We start from the raw sequence: 21,042 nt of genomic DNA, 5'->3' as shown, positions 1-21,042 counted from the left end.
CCGGTGGTACTCTTGGTTCCCTTTCTTATATTTGTTCCATCATCACTCATTAACGAATTTAGTTTATCAAAACTCTGTAGCCATATATTCATTCTGTCCGTCAGTGAAACAAACAGTCTCAAGAACTATCTGATGGATTACCAATCAATTTTGGCCATGATGTACAGAGTCAATAGTTAAGAATCGAGTTCCCTGATGAATGTAATATTCAAACCGGAAGCGGTACAAATCAACCATTTCCGGTTTTAACGTTAATCATTATATAGTAAATATGGTAATAGATAGCGAGAAGCGGTTTCCAGTAATCGACATATATAACATTCATGTAGATAGAATGTTACCCAGTTTGTGCATCTGCTGAAAATAATGAGCTTAGGTATTTAGAGAGCATTTTCCGCTTTAGAAAATGTGTGCTTGGTAAAGAATGTAGAGAATTAGCTGAGTCAGGCACGTAGCTAGAATATGGTAATAGGAAGGGGGGGGTCTGTCACGAAATACTGTGGTTATTTACCAGGGGCTCAATCATTCTAAACTATTTTATTGGCAACATATATTGGTTCGTTTAGCCAAGATTTCTAATGGGGGCATGATATGAAATACTGTGGTTACACACCAGAGGCTCGATCAATCTAAATATTTTACTGACAACATACCCATATTGATTGGTTAGGACAATAAAATGAGGATATATTAGTAAGTATTTTAATAAGAAGCTATGAAGAAATCTCGAGTAAAAGAATATAAAAAAAGTATTGAAAAAGATATCGTCTTCCGAGGTCATTCGAACGGTGTCGAGAATTTTGCGTCTGGGAAATTTGCGCCCTACCTCAAGAACAGGGAAAATTGCGCCTGCGATGTACCTCCACCGGGAAGTTTGAGCCCTGCGAAATAAAAGAACCTATTGGAGCTTACGCATTTCCTCGGAGGGGCTGACATTACAGCATAAACAATCCTCCCCCCACAACCATGCCATTTGTGATTTATTTTCATTGTGGCTATATAAGGGGAGAATAAACTTCAATATAAGCCAAAAGAACACAACGGATCAACGCAACCACTGATTCTTCCAGAGATGATTTTGGGGGAACACTGGCCTCCCCAGAGCTCTCAGAGTGCCCCCTCGGAGGAGACCAAAATAATACGTCTATAATATAATAATAAATAGAATAGTACCAGCAGTGACCCCCCTTCGGAATACTAAATGTGCCCCCCGGAACATTTTTCCTGAAAGAACGACTGAACGCAATTGTGTGTTTGAAGTGTAATTCCAGCAAGTAAACACACTGTACATAGTTTTCTTGATAATATTACTGAACTGATTTTACATTCACTTTACATTTTCTTTTCTATATTTTGTGTCCTGAAAAGCCAAACAACTCGCAAGGATTGTGAACAGAGATATCTGGGTAGAGTCAAACAGCCTTTTGTAGATTAAATTATACTCTTTGATTATATTAATAAATAATTATATATCAGTCATTTATACGTTTATTGTAAATTTTGTAGTATAATGAAAAGTTGTATTTGTATGGATTGCCCTTTAGTGAACTAAAATTGTATTTTTTTCATTTGTTCGGAATATTATAACGGATAGAGTAACTCACTGAGACGATGAGAAGCAAGCCTAGTTCAAGTGCGAGTGGAAGTTACTTTACACAATACAATAATAAGTTGAATTGTAGGGCGCTAACATCCCAGTGCAAATATATAGCCGGCGCATTTTCCCCTCTTTTTGGGGTAGGGCGCAAACATCCCAGTGAAAATATATTGCGAGCGCATTTTTTCCTATTTTTGTGGTAGGGCGCAAAATTCTCGCATTCAAGGAAAATATAATGTCCGTGAAGTTGACAAGCCACTTATGTCAGACTCCAATTTCGACTTTAAACGTCGCTAGTGCTACGTTAGTGTTCGATAGTGACGCAAATCGTTAGTACTCCAACTGCATGCCAACACGCCCACTTCTAAGAATCATCTCAAAAATGAGGTTAACCGTTAGAGCAAGTAAGTGCTCATTGGTGCCATTAACATTAACGTTAATGCCTCCATCGTACGGCCCTTTGAGTAATAATAACACCACGTTTTTTGCTAGTCTCAATGCGTCCCTATATTCTCGCGAACATTCTGACGTGCCCAAGTTAGTTACTTTTTTGGGGGGGGACTATTGTTTACCTGTTATTGTTTATTGTTTATTGCTAGTCTGCAGAGTAGTCCTTACATTAATATGCCATTGTTCTTGATAACACTAGTTAACAAATTTAAACTTTTTGTTTGTTACATGAGAAAAATCACCTGATCTTAAAGGAACTTTTTGCGCTGAATTCGAATATGCACTCGGTTTCTCTCCATCACGTACAGTTTTCCCGTAACAGAGGGATTTTCGGGAAATTCCCTAAAAAATTCCCTTTTTCAGATATTTTATTCCCCTAGCTCCTGTCCCCTTAAATATAGTAACATAGAAATTATACCTAAGTATACCTTGATTTATATTTAATAAACCCTAAAAGTTTCGTAAAAATCGCTTTGTTCTTTCTAGAGAAATAAATATATTTGTATGTATACTGTGTGCACTGTTTATTGCACCTGATAGTAATGCTTTCAGATCTCCTGAGTTGGGGTAAAAACGATTTGCTTTATTACTACAAACACAGACATAAAAATGAATATTTACAATAGTCAACAACACACTTGTATTGCTCTCTGTAAATTAGAAACGTGGATAAAAATAGAATGTACTTCCAACGTATATTTTTTTAAACGTACAGTATATGTATATCTTAATACATATATATACAATTCTCCAAGTTTTTTCGTTTTGTTCATGAAATGGTTATCAATATTTGTTATCAAATGTAACAGAATGCAAAAGAACTTCCACTTCCCGAGCCCCCTACCAACTGGGAAGAGATATGGCCAAAAGACTCTGATGATCATCATGACCTTGATGAACCATCAACATCAACATGTACATCCAAGGATCCAACGTTCATCCCTGACTGTGTTCGCGAGCCACATTTCATCCGGCAATGTGAACTTAATGACTTAGTCCGTGATTTGCACCTGACAAAACAAGAGGCGAAACTTCTGGGATCAAGGCTCCAGCAGTGGAACTTATGGATGCAGAAACGAACATATCAGTGTACAGGAAAAGGCATGTTCAATTTTCAAGCTATTTCTCAATGCAAGATAATGTGTGCGTATGTACGGATATAAATGGGTTGATGGCTGAGCTAGGAATTCCTTACGTTCCAGAAGAATGGAGGTTATTTATCGACGCGTCAAAGGTCAGCCTTAAAGCTGTCCTTTTACATAATGGAAATAAAAAACCTTCTATACCACTTGCGCACTCAGTGAAGATTAAGGAATCCTATGACACCATGTCAACTTTGCTAAATCTTATAAATTACAAGGACCATTGTTGGCAAATATGTTGTGATCTCAAGGTGGTTGGTATTTTATTAGGACTGCAGTGCGGTTACACGAAGTACCAATGTTTTTTATGTTTATGGGATAGCCGAGCTGATGACAAACATTATGAAGTGAAGGAATGAGAACCTAGAGTGAATTACGTACCTGGAGAATGCAACGTCAAATACGCTCCTTTGGTAGATCCTAATAAGATATTACTACCGTCACTTCATATCAAGTTAGGACTTATGAAAAACTTTGTCAAAGCCATGGACACATCTGGTGAAGGTTTCAAGTATTTGCGAGATAAGTTCCCTAACCTGAGTGATGCTAAGATTTCAGCGGGAGTGTTTATTGGTCCCCAAATTAGGAAATTAATGCTTGATGATAGCTTTGACAGCAAGTTAAACAGTGCTGAGCTAGCTGCCTGGACAGCATTTAAGTGTGTTGTGCGCAACTTTCTGGGCAATAACAAAGCTGAGAGTTACACAGAAATCGTACAGGACATGATACAGAAATACAAAGAGTTGGGTTGTAGGATGTCTTTAAAAATCCACTTTTTGCACTCCCACCTCAGCTTCTTTCCTGCTAACCTAGGTGCTCTCAGCGACGAACAGGGGGAAAGATTCCACCAAGATATAATGGCAATGGAGAAAAGGTACCAGGGACGATGGGATCCTTCAATGATGGGGGACTATTGTTGGGGTCTTGTTAGAGAATGCAACATTTCTTACAAAAGAAGGAAGTAGTGTACGTTTTTGTAACCCAATGGAAGTTTCATATATTGTGATAGTTTTGATTGTCTTTTCATGACCTTTTGGTACATTTGTATTATTGTTTATTGTAAATTGTCACACTTGTAAATTATATTGTATTATATTTTATATATGTGTTTGTGGTAATAAAGCAAAACGTTTTACCTCAACTTAAGAGATCTGAAAGCATTACTATAAGGTGCAATAAACAGTACACACAGTATACATACAAACATATTTATTTCTCTAGAAAGAATAAAGCGATTATTACGAAACTTGGAGGGTTTGTTAAATATGAATCAAAGTATACTTAGGTATAATTTCTATGTTAGTATATGCAAGGGGACAAGATCTTGGGGTGTAAAATAAACGAAAAGGGAAATTTTTTTAGGGATTTTCCCGAAAATCCCTCTGTTACGGGAAAATCGTACGTGATGGAGAAAAACCGAGTGCATATTCGAATTCAGCGCAAAAAGTTCCTTTAAGAACAGGTATTTCCTTTTATGTAAGAAAACCTTTGTTAACTAGTGTAATCATTGCGTATTTACAAGCAATTTGTTATTACTGTTAGAAGATATCAAAAAACAACAGATTAAATCTACTACTTAACGGTTCATATTTTTCTTTTACAGTACATAAACGATTAATAATAATAATAATAATAATAATAATAATAATAATAATAATAATAATAATAATAATAATAAGACTATTCCAGCATAAAAGTTATCAATTGCATCACACTGGCAACAAGCGACGCATATTTTAACTTCATAAAAAATCGTTTCTCACGATTTTCTGGAAAACTACGTATGATAACATCTTCATTATGTCAAGTTGTTTATCTCAGTGTGATATATGTCTTACCTCTGGACAATATCACAGTAAAACAAAATTAAATATTAGGAGTACATCGTACTTTTGGACTACATCTCTTTAACCATGGGAAGATTGAGTAGTGTATACTTCAGGATGTAAGTTTCAGCTTAACTTGCATCATACATTCTTAGGATTACAAAAAGGAAATTTGTTCGTTTGCATTTGAACAAAATTCTTAGGATTACAAAAAGAAAAAATAATTTTTCCGAATTCCGGATTTTCCAAATTCCGGAATTTTTCTGAATTCCGGATTTTTTTCCGAAATCCGGAATTTTTCCGAATTCCGGAATTTTTCTGAATTCCCTAATTTTTTTCCGAATTCCGGAATTTTTCCGAAATCCGGAATTTTCCCGAATTCCGGATTTTTTCTGAATTCCGGTTTTTTCCGAAATCCGGATTTTTTTCGAATTCCGGAATTTTTCTGAATTCCGGATTTTTCCGAAATCCGGAATTTTTCCGAATTCCGGAATTTTTCTGAAGTCCGGATTTTTTCCGAAATCCGGAATTTTTCCGAAATCCGGAATTTTTCCGAATTCCGGAATTTTCCGATTTTACTTTCCGGATTCCGGAAAGTAAAAATTCCGGAATTGGCCATCCCTAATTTTGTCCTATTGGTAAATAAGACAATAGCAACTGCTCTTCATCAAATGACAAAAGTATAGACTTTGCAACCAAGCTGTCTTACACGTGTCGTCAAACTGGGCATGACCTTGAAAAAGCTTCTAAAAAGACATATAAAGTAGTGAAGAACTGAAAACACTGAATAAGACTTTGAGACACCACTGGCGTGAATTTCCTTTCTTCTTATTCTGATGAATAGAATTATAGTACCATTCTAGCAAAGACAGAACTATGTCCGATTTAGTATAACAGTATAATATTCAGGCTGCGAAACAATTATAACCGAGTTCTTAATATACCTTAGGGGGTCCGTGAAGGTAAGCAGAATGGCAACAAATGGAATCGAAGATAATAAACAAGTTAGGGTAGGTAGTACCATTTAAATCACTTTCTTTGATGTCCCCCCAAATTATACATGCCAGAGACGCCAGTGTTTCAAAGACACCACCGAATACATCTAATTAGTTCCAAATAAAAAGGAAAAATATTCTTTCTCCGTAACACAAAAGATGAAACAAAGAAATAAGTTTCATGCATATTATCCGTCCTTGCATTATCAGCCAATAAAATAGGTGTTAATAAGAAGCACAACAGCTTGAATTGTGGATCCTTGAGCCGACTTCTGTTATCAACGCAACATGCAACGGGAAAGCAGTTTGCCGCCGAGGCTACACTTCGTTGCGGCTGGAATATAACTGGTAATGTCTGGTCACTGATCTATGTACTGGTTCTGCCTACAGCAGGAAGTGGAAGTATGCATAAACACGTTCATCGTTAGCAGTGTACACAATATGTGTTCTGGGTTCAGCTGGAGATTTCTCTTTCTTTAATCGGTAAGTTGAGCATTTTAAAACATTTCTTTTTTCTGTTGAAATCGTTAGTGTTTTTTCATAAGCGTAATCAGTGCTTCAATAGTCACTTTTAGGGGGACGGTGGCTCATGTCACTGTCAGAGCGATTACTTCTAGTGTGTTAAGTTCCTGGTTCGATCTCCGTCGAAGTAAGTTTGTGGTGGACATCGTGTCCGTAGGTTTTCTCGGAGTACTCCCTCTCCCTGGACATTCTCATTCCACCAATTCACTTGCCTTATCATCCGTTTCCCTTAGCATAAAGGCAGGAATGCAAATAAGCGACAAAATTTTACTAGCCGAAGAAAAAAGCTACCATCCCACATCCCACCATAGAAATAATTTACTTACCTTCGGTACTCGCCCGCACCGATGAACCACTCGCCCGAGGCATTCCTGCATAAAGCGAATAATTGTGAAACGTTAAACTGAAATATTTCATTTTTCATTTTCATTTCAATAGTTGCTTTTCCTTTTACACTATTCCAATAATATTTTCTAATCAGGCTCGTAGGTAGGGATGACCAGGGGGTTGAGCCCCTCCTGCAATCACTATCAACTCCCTTCTGAAATTTTCATGTATGTTTAGATAAATTATGATCAGAAAATAAGCAGCCGAGAACGAAAAGTGAATTAGGGTTAGACCCCTTCTCCTATTTCAGTGTTCTGGGTCCAGGACTAATTCTGATCTTGAGTTTTGATTGTTGAAATTTTACGTCTTTCTTGAGGACGTAGGAATTTATCCCTATCTTACTCTACTCTAACCTACCCTACTCTACTATGACCTTTTAAAGCAGTCCTACTTATCCATGCGCAGCTGGAGCGTGTATTGTAGTGTTTACCCACGGTTTCTTTTTCAATTTGCGACAGTGATGCTAACCAAGTTAAGTAGAAGTTCCCTCGTGCCGGTCTGAATTTTCCCTCATTCCTTAAAATAATCCCCGTTCCGAAAATCAATTTTAAAAAAGTCTTTTAGCCCTAAACGAAGTTTCACTGTACGTTCATAAAAATAAAGCGACTTGTCATTGATCAAAGCATTTGGACAGCGGTGTAGCCAAGGAGGGGCCTATCGGGGCCAGCCCCCCCCCCCCCAAATGGTTTCCTGCTCCACCCAAATGACCAGTTTTTAAAACATCATAGTGAAATTATTTCCCTTCATTCATTTAAAATTAACAAAGTTTATTGACAATTAATAATTTACGGTAAAATAGTATGGAGAAATATTGTTTTTCCATACCGATCGAAAAATAGTATAGTATCTCTTCCTTATACCAATCGAAAAATAGGATACTTTATTGTGACAGCAGATTACACAATTTACTGCGATTTATATTTGAGAGTTTGAAGACAAACGTTTTAACAAGGTACTATAAATACAGCCATAAAACAAAGGTACTAAACTGATTTGTAAGTACAGTATATTTTTTTTAACAAGTGTTTTAACAGTTTTAACAAGTGTTTTAAAAGACATAGAGGATGGAAAATTTGGTGAGAAACAATGTTTTTATTCAATTTGGATTTCATTCGCTCTCTCTTTTATTTCTACTCAGTGAAATAAAATTATATATATATATATATATATATATATATATATATATATATATATATATATATATATATATATATAGTCACGAATCATAAATAAATATTTTTGTCAGGAAACCGTAAAGAAATTAAGTGAAATTTCAAAGAAAATCAATGTTGTGTAAAATAAGTTCTGTATACAAGGTCTTAAATTGAAATTAAAGATAACCGAGAAAAGTTTTGTTGCTTTTTCACCCACCACCTTCGAACATCAATACGTCACCTAACCTGGAAGATCAAAAATAGTCCCCATCATCATCATCGACGACCTTCTGAAAACGTTCTGGAAGGCCATGGAATCCATCGCGGTAGAACTTGGTGGGCCGTGAAACGAAAAAGGTATCAGGTGCATTTTGAACTTTTACTAGGGATTTGAACTGGCGTCCTCTAAGGTGATTGTCCAAAGAATGGAACAGATGATAATCGGACGGTGCAACACCCGGAGAATATAGTGGTTGCAATATTGTTTCCCATCCAAGGCGGAGAATGGTGTCCTGAGTCATCCTAGCCACGTGGGACTTAGCGTTGTCCCGTAAACGAGGACCCATTTGTAATTCAGAAGTGATGGCTCCAGGAGTTTTTTCTTGAGCACAGCTCAACTGCTGACACTACACAGTTGCATTGATAGATACTCTGACCAGCTGGTAGCAGTTCGCGATGCACGATGCACCAAACACACAGAAGGACCTTCTTCTGGTACAGTGTTGATTTCGGCTGTTTTGAAATCGGTTCATGAAATCGGATCGTATAGGACCCACTTTTTATCACATGTCAACGCCCTGTCCAGAAATGGCTCCGAAACAGTAAATAAACACAGGCGACTGCCGCGTTGCCTTCTGGCCCGGAGTCAAAACATGTGGGACCCATCAACCCACTTGTAGTGCTTCCCAAGTTGATGGATGTACTGCCGAATGGTTTCTCCACACACTGAATTGTAGTCCCAGTTCCTCTTTGTACATGTGTTGGTCTTCTGGCATGTGGTGTTTTCGGGTGTTTCGACATCGTCCTTAAACTTGTTAAACCATCGCTGCACTGTCCGCGTCGTCACGACACCCTCACCAGGGTGCGAAATCCCGGGGGGGGACGGGAGGGATTTCCCCCCCACCAAACATTTTATACTTGCGTTTCCCCCCCCACCAAAATATGTAAGGGGGGACACTTTAATATGAAAATATAAGTAGGTCTATAATGAAAATTTTCAAACAAACAATAAATTTGAATGCATGCCTGTTTTTGAAAAACGTAGTTTAGTTGTAAAGGTATCAGGTGTTTAACTTTGTCGGCTGTTTCTTTGTGACGAGATGGAGACATTTATTCTCTAGCGTACCAGTTGCTTGCAAAATTGGTAAAATTTCTTAAACAGTTGACGAATCTACAAACAGGTTTGCGGATAAGCACTTGCTTTTATATGTAACATATGTGGACGAAGAAAATAACCATTGTTGTTGTTTTTATAAATTAGTGCCTGTAGAAAATGCCGATGCAAAATTTGTTGAAGAGAAAATTATTCAAGCGTTTTCCGAAGATGGCATATTTTTAATCTTAAAGAAAAGCTTGTTAGATTTGGTTTGGACGGGGATGTAGTGCTTACTGGGAAAAACAAGGTGTTGCTGCCCAAATTAGAAGAAATGTCGACCAGTGTCTAATTAGCGTACAGTACATGGCACATCGAATGGATCTTGTAGCTGAAAGAGTTTTTGATGTTGTGAATGCTGTTCACAATTTTGAATATTTGTTAGGCGAACTTCATACAGCTGCAAAACTTAAAAGTATCGTGACAGTCACAGATGCCGCAGGACTGCTAAAAATCAAAAGATTGTTTCACATACGTTGGATTTCAAATGAGGAGCATGTATTATTTGCAGTCTTGACATATTTTTCTTGTATAATGCAATTCCTACTTTTGGAGTATGAAAATGCTGACCATTTCAACAGAGATAGTTTTAAACTGAGTGGTATTTACAAAAAACTGTTGGAGAAAAAGAACATTCTATTGCTCGGTTTTCTTCTGGATATTACATCCATTCTGTCTAATATTAGTAAAACGATGCAAAAGGAACCAGTTTCGTACAATGAAATAGAGCAAGAATTGAATCTTTAATCCAAGCTCTGAGAGAAATGCATATGAAAGATGATGTCTACCAAAGTCTTTGTATTAGTGCACTGCAGACAAGCGTCTGATACAGGGAGTGATGATAGTGAGTTTGATCAAATAAGGAGGCAGGTAATCCAGGGTTTAGTAGAAGAAGTGGAAAGAAGGTTTCCTTCTAATGATGTCCTAAAGTGCTTTTCAGTGTTCGTAATAACATGAGTAAGATCGTTTATACGGTAACGTAGACGAATATAAAGAAGCTCAATTGTTTGGATTAAATCCTGATACTGCAGTGTTAGAATGGCTTGGTTTGATTTAGTTTAACGTCCCACGGTTATGCCTGCTAGGCTAAAGAAGACGTGGACCTACTGATTATAATTGAATCCGACCAGTTTGGTCGTTCAATTGTACACCACCGGGAATCGAACCAGGGACCACGAATCGAAGTCAAGCGTGCTAGCCACTAGACCAAACGGGGGTTCTACAGTGTCAGAATGGAGAGAGTACAAGTCAAGTTCTAAGTCGGTAAATGATTTTCAAGTTCTTAAAGACTTAACGCGGAAAGTTCGTTCTGTGCCATTATCAACTGCTGCCTGTGAACGTGGAGTCAGTGTTGTTTATATTAAAAGTTTCGAAAGAACCCGTATGTTGGCGAGTACCTTTCAATCTTTATTAACAATTAAACTCAGTGGATCCCCTTTAAAATTATGGGATGCTGTTACTGCTGCTCATACGTGGACTTCTTCTGACCATCACATGTTCAACTCTCGTTACACACGGAAAGAAAGTGAAGTAATCTTAATTTTTTTTCTCTAAGGTAAGATACGTTATTGCAAACTATATTTTAGGTCTGTAAATACAGTAACACAATCATTCATTACTCGTATTATTGTGGCTCTCTCCGCTGGTCTACTGGCTAGCATTCGCGCACCATCTTCGGTGCACGGAGTCCCGGGTTCGATTCCCGGAGGAAGTGCCTTACAAAAATTTGAACGATTACCGTGGTTCGGATTCCACCTTATATTGTAAGTCCACATCTCATAGCTTCGCTGCTGAAAAAGGACACTAAATTTAAATAAGCAAATCAATCGTATTGTTGTATTTGTGCTTTCATTTTCTAAGGTTTAACGTCCTACGAATATTCAGTAAAACTAAGGAAGACGGTCATGATGAGATAGATAATAATGGTGGATTAAGATAGTGGAAGGAGGTGGGAGGACCCCGAGAAAACCCACACACAAATTGTTTGTATTCCACAAGCAGAATTTGGCGCGAGCTAGGATCCAGCCAGGGATTCCACGCACCTGAGGTGAGCGCTCAACCACTGAAGTAGCACGGCTTTTTGTTGTCTATCAAGTATTTGTATTAAAATCATATCTGTTATTTATAATAATATATTCTTGCTAATAATACAATATAAATACATAGTATTATTTAGACTTACATAAGTGACCGGATATCTGAGCGACCAAACTGAAATACTAAATACTTCGCGAAGAAACGGGAATTTCATAAATAATAAAAACTATGCTCTGACTCTACTGCTCATGGGGATCTATGGCTGGCCAGGTGAAGCGCTTCAAGTTAGTAGTTCTAATGCTTGGTTAGGACATCGGTTCTCAGGGACTATTATTTCTGGCTTATAGATCTCTACCGCATTTTCGTGAATGCAGTCTTCAATATGATGGTAAACACAAGGGTACTGTGGTCCCACGGGACTCTAACCTTGGACCGTACGCACCGAAGTGTATATTAAATGTAGTAGATATGTTATCAATTTTGGTTAAATGAATAAATAACATTAAAGTATTTTTAAATAATAATGTTGACTAGTTTGAAAATTAATTATTATTATTATTATTACTAGTAATAATGATAATAATAATAATCCATTAAAATTTCAACTTTTTGGAGGCTCTACGAAGCATTAGTGTGGATCGCTGAACTTCTTCCCCCCCACCATTTTCAAATGATTTCGCACCCTGACCCTCACCAAAGGCCTGGCATATCTTCTGTCCCGCTACAGTGGTGTTTGACCTTTATTTGAACTCGTTCAGCATACATGCTCTTATGACACTCTGTGGATGTCCCATGTTCCCTCTATCTTTACGCAAGTTCACGGTGTATCTGAATTGCCACAACCAGGTAGTATGTTGGATATACCAACACCAACAACTGACATTCGCCTTATCTCCACTCGCATTCAACTCACGGTGTGAGGACCAATTGAACACAGATCTCCACGAAAAGGGACAGAACTTTCTTGGTTACCTTTATAGTTACGCACAAAAATATAGCGTTTGGTCCCGGGCAGTAGTTCTTGATTAAACATAATAAAAATTATCTTGAATATAATTTATGGATAATAATAATAATAATAATAATAATAATAATAATAATAATAATAATAATAATAATGATAAGAATATTATTATTAATAATAATAATAATAATAATAATAATAAGAAGAAGAAGAAGAAGAAGAAGAAGAAGAAATATGTTTTCAGTTTTCCAGAAGGAAACCAAAATTTTCCTTTCTTTCAGGCCTCAAAAACACTAGCAGCAACACTTTTTTTTTTTTTTTTTTTGCCTTTGTACATTGTAGCTTCCCCCCCCCCCTCAAAAACGACGGACCTTTCCTACACAAACTTGCTGGCTACACCCCTGTATTTGGAGTTAGGTTGAGTTCCTTCAATACTTCTGTTCAGTACTTTTCTTTTTAGCAAAAACGAATGATTGATTAACTGAAGATTAATTAAATGAAATAAGAACATAGGTATATAGAGAGAAATCACATTGACAATGGCAGTGGAACGTACTTTGTAACCCTCCCCTGCAAAATCAGTCCCCACTTACGTAATTTCGAGTGATTTTTTCACTTTGAGGAGTTTTAAATTCTGATACAAAAGGGGAAAATAACAATGAATTTGACCTTATAAAATTAAATATCCAATATGTGTTCTAGAGCACTATTTATTTTAGTTTTAAATATTTTACTTAGCATAAAGAATTCGAGGTATTCAAGAAATGATCTGCTCAAACTACATTTTAAATTTGAATTTCTGAATTGATTCTGTAAAAATCATTTGATTACGTACCCATTAACATACACAATAATTAACAATGCAATTTGAAACGTTGCAAAAGTACAAGTCTAACAAATGATTAAACGTTAACTAGCCTCCATTCCCGTGTATTTATATGTATTAAATTGTAAAATAGAGGCACATTAATATTTTCATCGTGCATTGAAATTCAAGTTATTATTCAATTTCAATCGTTTGTAAAGCAAACGAGAATTCATTGGACCATTTTCAGTACCAAGACTAGACCTACTATTTAACGTAGAATATGAATGACAGGTGCTCACGCCGGAAATCGAACCTTGATATCCCATGTCGAAGACGTGTTTGCTTCAGTGACTCAAATATACTATTTTGTCAAATCTCTCATGGACGTCAATCAGTGTTGCAGACTCCATATAAAATAAGTAAAAACAAAAATTGTTCAGTGTCTTCCCTGGGCGGAGCTATGGGGGCATAGGGGGCATTTCCCCCCACTTTTTGACAAAAAAACAAAAATGCTACTTATAAGATCCTCCAATTCTGATTTGTATTAACCGTGCCCTCCCCCAACAGACAAAAGGTGTTCCCCCCAGCAACTAATTCCTAACTCTGCCTATGGTCACTTCTCATTCCTATACAGGAGTAAAGTGTCCATAATTATTTTTATTATTACTATTATTTGTATTAATCGGGAATATATTATTAATTTCGTATTAATTTAGGACTTTATGACTACATTACAGAGCCATCCCGGAATATTGCAAGTAATATTTTAAACAAGGTACAATTAATGTTTTTTTTTTTTTAATACGCTTTTAGTTTAGTATTATTGTTACGTGTATATTTAGAATGTATAATATTTGTCCTATTAATTGAAATAATGTATCGCCTGACGAAGTCATGAACACAGGATTCTTAAGGCCGAAAATGAAATAAATAAATAAAAGAAATAAATTATTGGTCTAATATCTTTCGGAAATAGAATCCAGATGACTTGTTAGTTAGTTGATATGTAATCAGCGTATACACTCGATTGCTGATATGTCGTACTCTTAACTGGAGTCTTTCAGCTTAACGTCGCGCGATTATGCTCTTTAGGCTAAGGGAGATGATGGTTTAGGCAAATGAATGATGATGGATAAATTGGTGGAATGAGAAAATGGGAGGAAACCCATAGAGATGATGATGTGTACCACAAACTTACATGATCGAGTATTGAACCAGGGACCACATGCATCATAAATAAGCGCTTTATCGCTGAGCCACCGTGTCCCCCTAGTTACTTTTATCTGGGGTTTGTTATTTTATCATCTTACATAAATTACCCACTGGAGTGCGTGTTCAGCGAATACAGAAAGTTATGTGTCGTTAAGGAATCTAGCTGAGACTACACGCACGGAAAGCATACATGCTATCGATGCGACTACATCATAGGCATAACTTTCCATAGTTCTGATGTACTGAAGGAGTTATTAATTGAACTAAATATATTAGCCAAAAAAAAAAGTTGTTTTGGCTTGTAATAGCGGTATTTCATGCCATTTAGAAAATATGTGGGCCAAGTAACGGATATGTTCTGCTCAGCGCAATCTGTGACTTAATTTGTATAAAAGTCCCGTATGAGTAGCCAAATACCATGCATTCACGCTTTTCGTGCATGTGACCCCAGTTAAATCCTCATTGGGAACACATATGTTTAAGTAATACTTGACTCATACCTTATATAGTCTCGGCGTTAGCAAGAGCAGTACTAAAATTACTATAAGCTTGTCTTGGATGTTTTCTGTGGGTTCTGTGGCAAGACAGGGTTTAGCCCTTTACCGTAACTTTCAGAATAGGAGTATGATGGCCAGTTCCCTTCCTTTGTGGTTCGAAAGGGGTTATAGCAAACTGGAAATTAAAATCTGGAGTAAAAGAACTGAGAATTTAGTATTAGAGATACAATGTGAACAATAACTGTAATTATGGCTTCATTACACAGAGAGTCACTTTGTTATCATCAATTACCGTTCCTCTTATGTAAACACGGTCTTCCTATGGTGTTAAACAGGGTGTAAAATTCTAACAGTCCAAGCTGGCAGGTTGGGGAAGATAGAAATGTAAACAAATAACATGGAATGTTTCGATTTAGAGTATTCATATATTTGAATACCCATACTCTGAACTAAAGCATGTCTGAGAAATGAGTGAAATGAAGAAAGTGGAAGGAAACGGGAGAACTCCGAGAAAACCCACGAGCACGGTGTTTGTCCCACAAAGTCCACACGGAGCGAGCTAGGATCGAACCAGGGACCACAAACACCGGAGGTGAACGCTCTACCATTGAGCCACCGCACAGTCAAGTCTTGGTCCTGCATTTCGTAGTTTTGGTGGTCTTTCATGCTATACAAGAGCCAAGAATGCTCGCCTCATCGGTACAAATGAAGACCAAGTGTGATTTTGATTATGGTCTTTCATACAGGGGCGGATCCAGGACGGACTTCTGGGGGGGGCGGTCGGCGGTAATACTGCTACTTTTAAGAGCTCCAAACTTGTTATGGATGGGTTTATTTATATATAAAATAAGAAAGTTTCCTCTTGTGGGGGGGGGGGGCGATCGCCCCGATCGCCCCCCTCTGGATCCGCCCCTGCTTTCATACTATACGGAAAGCAAGAAAACATGCACATCACTACTTGGTGATCACCAAAACAAGGCCAAGAGCAAGATTACTATGCACTTCGTCTTGCATATCCAATCTTTATCTTGTTCTTGTATCGATGTTCTTAGCCTTGGTGAAATGAAATGAAATATCCAATTTAAGGTCCTTCGATTCTGCCCCTAGGCTAAGGGAAATGGTGACCATGAGAAATGAATGAAATGGTGGAATGAAGAAAGTGGGAGGAAACAGGAGAACCCCGAGAAAACCCACTACACGGTGTTTCTCCACCACAAAGCCCACTTAGCACAAACTTGGATCAAACCATGGACACCATGCACCAGAGATGAATTCTCTACCACTTAGCCACCGCGGCCCCGCTTGGGCTTGGTCGTCCATATCCAATCTTTCTTTTGGCCTTGATTAAACAACTTCTAGTTTTGTTCTAAATCCAGACTCCATATTGGCGTAGGTATTAATATTACAGTCGATTGGTAAAATCAATCATCCACATTTAAAAATTAAAGTACACACAAGTACAAAAAATAAGCATTTACCATAAAAACACTAGCTGCAAGTGTTCAAAATAGATTTATGGTTTCTACAAAATCAATTGAAAATTGCTATTTTTAATTAGGCAGCTAGTGAAAAACAGCAGCTTTCGACTCCAGCCGGGTTTAAACTCAACCTAAACTCAGTTCATCAAAGTAAACTGACCCGAGTGACCCGACCCGAGCTGACCGGATTGACCCGACCCGACCCAAGCTGACCCGATTGACCCCACCTGACAACCCGACCCGTTTGAGAGCACTAGCTGTTTGGTTCTTGAGTTATTGGCCATATTTGGAGGTTTGGACTTTTTTGAGTTAATAATTTGGGAACCAAAGGTCTCTAATTAGTTGCTCATAATTGACCAAAGTTCTAAAATGACCTTAATGACCTTAGTGCAGTGTCGGACTGGCCAAGTTTAGGACCCTTGGCGCGAGTCCTTAAAAGGCCCCACCCACCCATATCTATCTATCTCTGTTTCTTTGTCTCTCTCTCTCTCTCTCTCTCTCTCTCTATATATATATATATATATATATATATATATATATATATATATATATATATATATATATATATATATATATATATATATATATACAGGGTGCGAATTGGCGGGGGGGATGCCAGGGATTTCCCCCTCTGACAAAAATCTTTCCCACCCTGGAGAAGAAAAATTTTATCCCTGGCAGGGATAACTTTTCCCCCTCTGGAGTATTTTTAAATGGACATAAAGATAAGATAGAAAAAGGGAACAATTCTTACTGTGTAGCTAACCTAAATACTACTTAAGTGAAAATTTATGAAAGATCTCACATCTCAACTGTTTTGTACTTGTTAGTATATATATATATATATATATATATATGGGGGGGGAGGACTGGGTGAGCATATGGATGAAATTCATCCCCCCCTGGAAAAATTTTTCAATTCGCACACTGTATATATATATATATATATATATATATATAAAGACGTTCTACAGCTGTGATCCAAAAAAGCAAAAGAAACAAAGAAATCCAAGAACTGACCTGTTCGTTTGAAGAAGAAATAAAAAGAAACTCTTTTCACAAGTGCGAACAACAATAAGAAAAGCAAAAATGGAATTGATTATGTCACATACGTGGTAAACAGTGGCTTTTGTTCCAAAATAAATCAGAAAAAAACATTTACTTAAAAAACAAGGTAAAGTTGTAAATATACGAAAACACGAAAGCTTTTGGCAAAAATAAAACTGTTTTTATAAACAATTCCCTCCTCAAGGCCACCAGCTTCCGTGAATATAAAATTACAAATAGAAAATGAAAGTGTTGGTATTTACAAGAAATGACTATAAAAACCCTAACGAATTTTACTAGAGCATCATTCAACAATCATTCAGTCAATCTCTCTCTCGTCGTTCTCTCACCGTTCTGGCTATCACTAAGTGTTGATGCTTTGAATAAGGTGCAAATTACAACCATGGATCCTTGTGGACTGTAAGTACGCCTTTCATGAATTCTCTGTTACCGTAGTATAAAGAAATAAACATTTGACAGACTTGGCTCATGCACGAGATCGTGAACCCTATGTCGATCCAGATCACGTTAGTGATCTCCAAGTCTCATTCAGCAATGCATTGTATTCATTAAGTTTCCCTTTGCAAATTTTTCATGGTGTTGGTAACTATAATTATGTATCTACATCAATAAACCTTTTTGGTGGTGTTCATATAGAAAATTATTCTGTTATCTTTTTAACATGCTATACTACCCACAGCAATCAATTATCATTTAATTATTATTCTTTTCATGTTTTATGCCTCCCCGGCGGGGAATCGAAGTAGTTATCATATTTTCTGTATTGAATAAATATGTAGTACTACGAAACAGATCGTAAAAAAAAGTTACAATAAACTGAGACAACGAAATGTGTCGTGAAGTTACTTCAGTTACTTTGACAGTATTTTACGCAGTTCTTAACTTGATGAGGCAATCAAATCAACTACTTTTTCTTTGTCTACATTCTGGAATAAATCTTTTCTGGAAACATAAAAAAGTAAAGGAGACAAGTGGCTTTGAGAGAAGAGCGTCCATTTTCAGAGAAGAGCCAGGAGAGGAGAGCTGGGTAGTATATATATGAACGGTGTACGACGTGAGACAACAGATGAAAGCGAATAAGCGCAAGGGGCTGTTAGCACTAGAGGCCGTACTGATATGAGCAAGGGGATCTGAGAAGAGTTATTTCGAAAATACGAACTTAGGCTTCCGCAACCCTTTTGGTAGGAAATCAAGAAAGCATTTGCGATCGCGAAAATTCGACCAAGGTGCCAAGTAGCCAACGTGGCCAGTCCGGCTCTGCCTTAGTGCACATACGCAATACTGTGTTGTACAGATCTTTCGTTCCGGATCTATTGACTATCAAAGTTGAGAGTTGGACTTAGTCAAAAAAAAAAAAAAAAAAAGTTCAAGTCCCAACTTCAATGGACAATAATTCGGGAATCAAAGGTCTGCACACCATAATAGGCCATACACATGATAAGCTCCTCGAAGTATGTCACCATGCCAAGTCTGGTCAAGATTGAATAAGTTTCAATGATATACAATATCCTTTTACTAAGTTCAAACCCTTTGACGTGGGACATTCGAGTTCCATTCCCGCTTGGGCTCATGTGGTTCGGATCCTACATAAAACTATAGGTTCACTTCTCATATAGCTTCGCTACTGACAGGATCACTAAACTCAAAATCAAATCAAAGCAAAAAGATCAAAACTAAGTTCAAACGCAACTTTGATGGCCAATAACTCGAGAGCCAAACGTCTGCACACAATATTTCATATATGTAATATTCTTGTCAAGACCTATCGCAATGCCAATTTTGGTCAATATTGGATGGGTTTCATCGATCGCATACGATATACAGATAGTTCTCAGTTTAACCTAAAAGCACTATATATGAAAACATCTTAAAAAATAGTTCAACTTACCAGATTAATATGGTAACAGACATCTTTGGCTCTCAGAACGGCTCTGATGTGACATGGAATTGAGTCATTGAGGTCGTCAATGGTAATAAGTGGATTATAATACTATTCGGTGTGTAGTGCAGTTACACGAGAGAACAGAAATTTGCGCTGAATTCGTATTTCCAATACGGATTACAGATGTTCAATTATGTTCAGGTCTGGGGACTGAGCGGGCCATAAAAGTGTTCAGCTTCATCCCAATGTTCCCCAAACTACTCCGCAACAGTCCCAGTTGTGCAAATGAGTGCATTATCATCCTGAAATACAGCGTCATTGCCTGGAAACATCTGGATCATAGAACGCACATGGCCTCCTAAAATGGCGATCGCGTAGTGACTCCATCAGTAAGCGTTCGCACACGACACATTGAAAACTAGAATGTTGCGGCCCACAACATCACAGAGCCATCATGATGTCCTCTACAAGTGATGTTTTTTCATCGCCTTCGTGGCGAAGTCGGAAAAACACGTGCCTAATAATCATAAGATTGGTGGTTCGCTCCCACCTTGGAGTACTTTTTCCTAGTGTTTTTTAGACTCACCTTAATGTAAAAAAAAATCACGCATATAGGCGATTTAATATCTTTTGGAGGAGTAATTTTGTGGTTCATTGGCGTTTCGTAGCATCTGTGCCGCTGGTGGGTCACTAGTGGTATAATTGTCAAACCAGAAGTGGGGCCACCACGGATCATCGCTGCGGGATGTCGCTAGTTACCTATCGGTGGTCCACTGATGCTTACGGCATGGAGACACTTGCCACTTTGTCACGCCTGCACTGCATAAATAAGCGCCAGTGATTTGTCCACTTTGAAGATCAGAGAGATCACCCATTTTAACTATCACCGTCTGCTCAGTTCACTGCACACATCCGTCCTGCTGCTCTCACGTAGTACGAAAATTTTCCCTAATACATCACTGTAATCTCTGCCTGAATGTTGCCAAGTAAAACATCTGACATGTTTCCAATTCAAGATGTTTTCATTAAATTGATAAGAATATATACATATACTATTCTTCTAATTGATTTTTCTTAGAAAAAATCAAGTAACGATTACAAACACTTGAACTACGAGCCAAAACAAAAGTTCCTGAATAGTCTGTCTTTCCTGAATCGGACTCTTTCAGTCTTTACTAACATATGGCATAATCTTCTGAGGAAGTTCCGAAAAAAATAATATGTTGTTCGGAATTCAAAAAAGGGTTTTAAGAACTATAACAGGCGCCAAAATAAACGACTCGTGTAGGCCAATATTCAAGAAACTTAAAATATTGCATTTACCCTCTCTGTACATATTTCGCATGTTGTTCTTTGTTAAAACTAACATTGAATTCTTTAACACACCATCAACCTATAAATGCAATACCAAGCGTAAGGATAAAATGCCCAGCAAACAACATCGCACAAAGTTATACGAAAGGAATCCAACATTTATGGATACCATATTAATAATAAACTTCCTCAATATATTCGAATGACAGAATAAAGAGGAGAATTCAAGAGATTACTGAAAATCTATCTCTTACAGCACTACTTTTATTCCGTGAATAAATTCCTAGATAAATTTCATTATTGCTAATACTAAAAGTGTCTATTTTTTGTGTTTCTT

General features: G+C 37.4%; 1 protein-coding gene across 1 annotated transcript in view; it reads left to right on the top strand.

The window, feature by feature from the left end:
* LOC145665435 (uncharacterized) overlaps positions 1–21,042 on the top strand; it is a 145,255-nt gene that overhangs the window by 101,859 nt on the left and 22,354 nt on the right. The gene's annotated exons all lie outside the window — the stretch shown is intronic.

This window comes from Thermobia domestica, chromosome 11 (genome assembly GCF_964235325.1).
Source record: "Thermobia domestica chromosome 11, izTheDome1.hap1.1, whole genome shotgun sequence".
NCBI lineage: Eukaryota > Metazoa > Arthropoda > Insecta > Zygentoma > Lepismatidae > Thermobia > Thermobia domestica.
The sequence above is the reverse complement of the archived record's forward strand: the minus strand, read 5'-3'. Positions and strand labels throughout refer to the sequence as shown.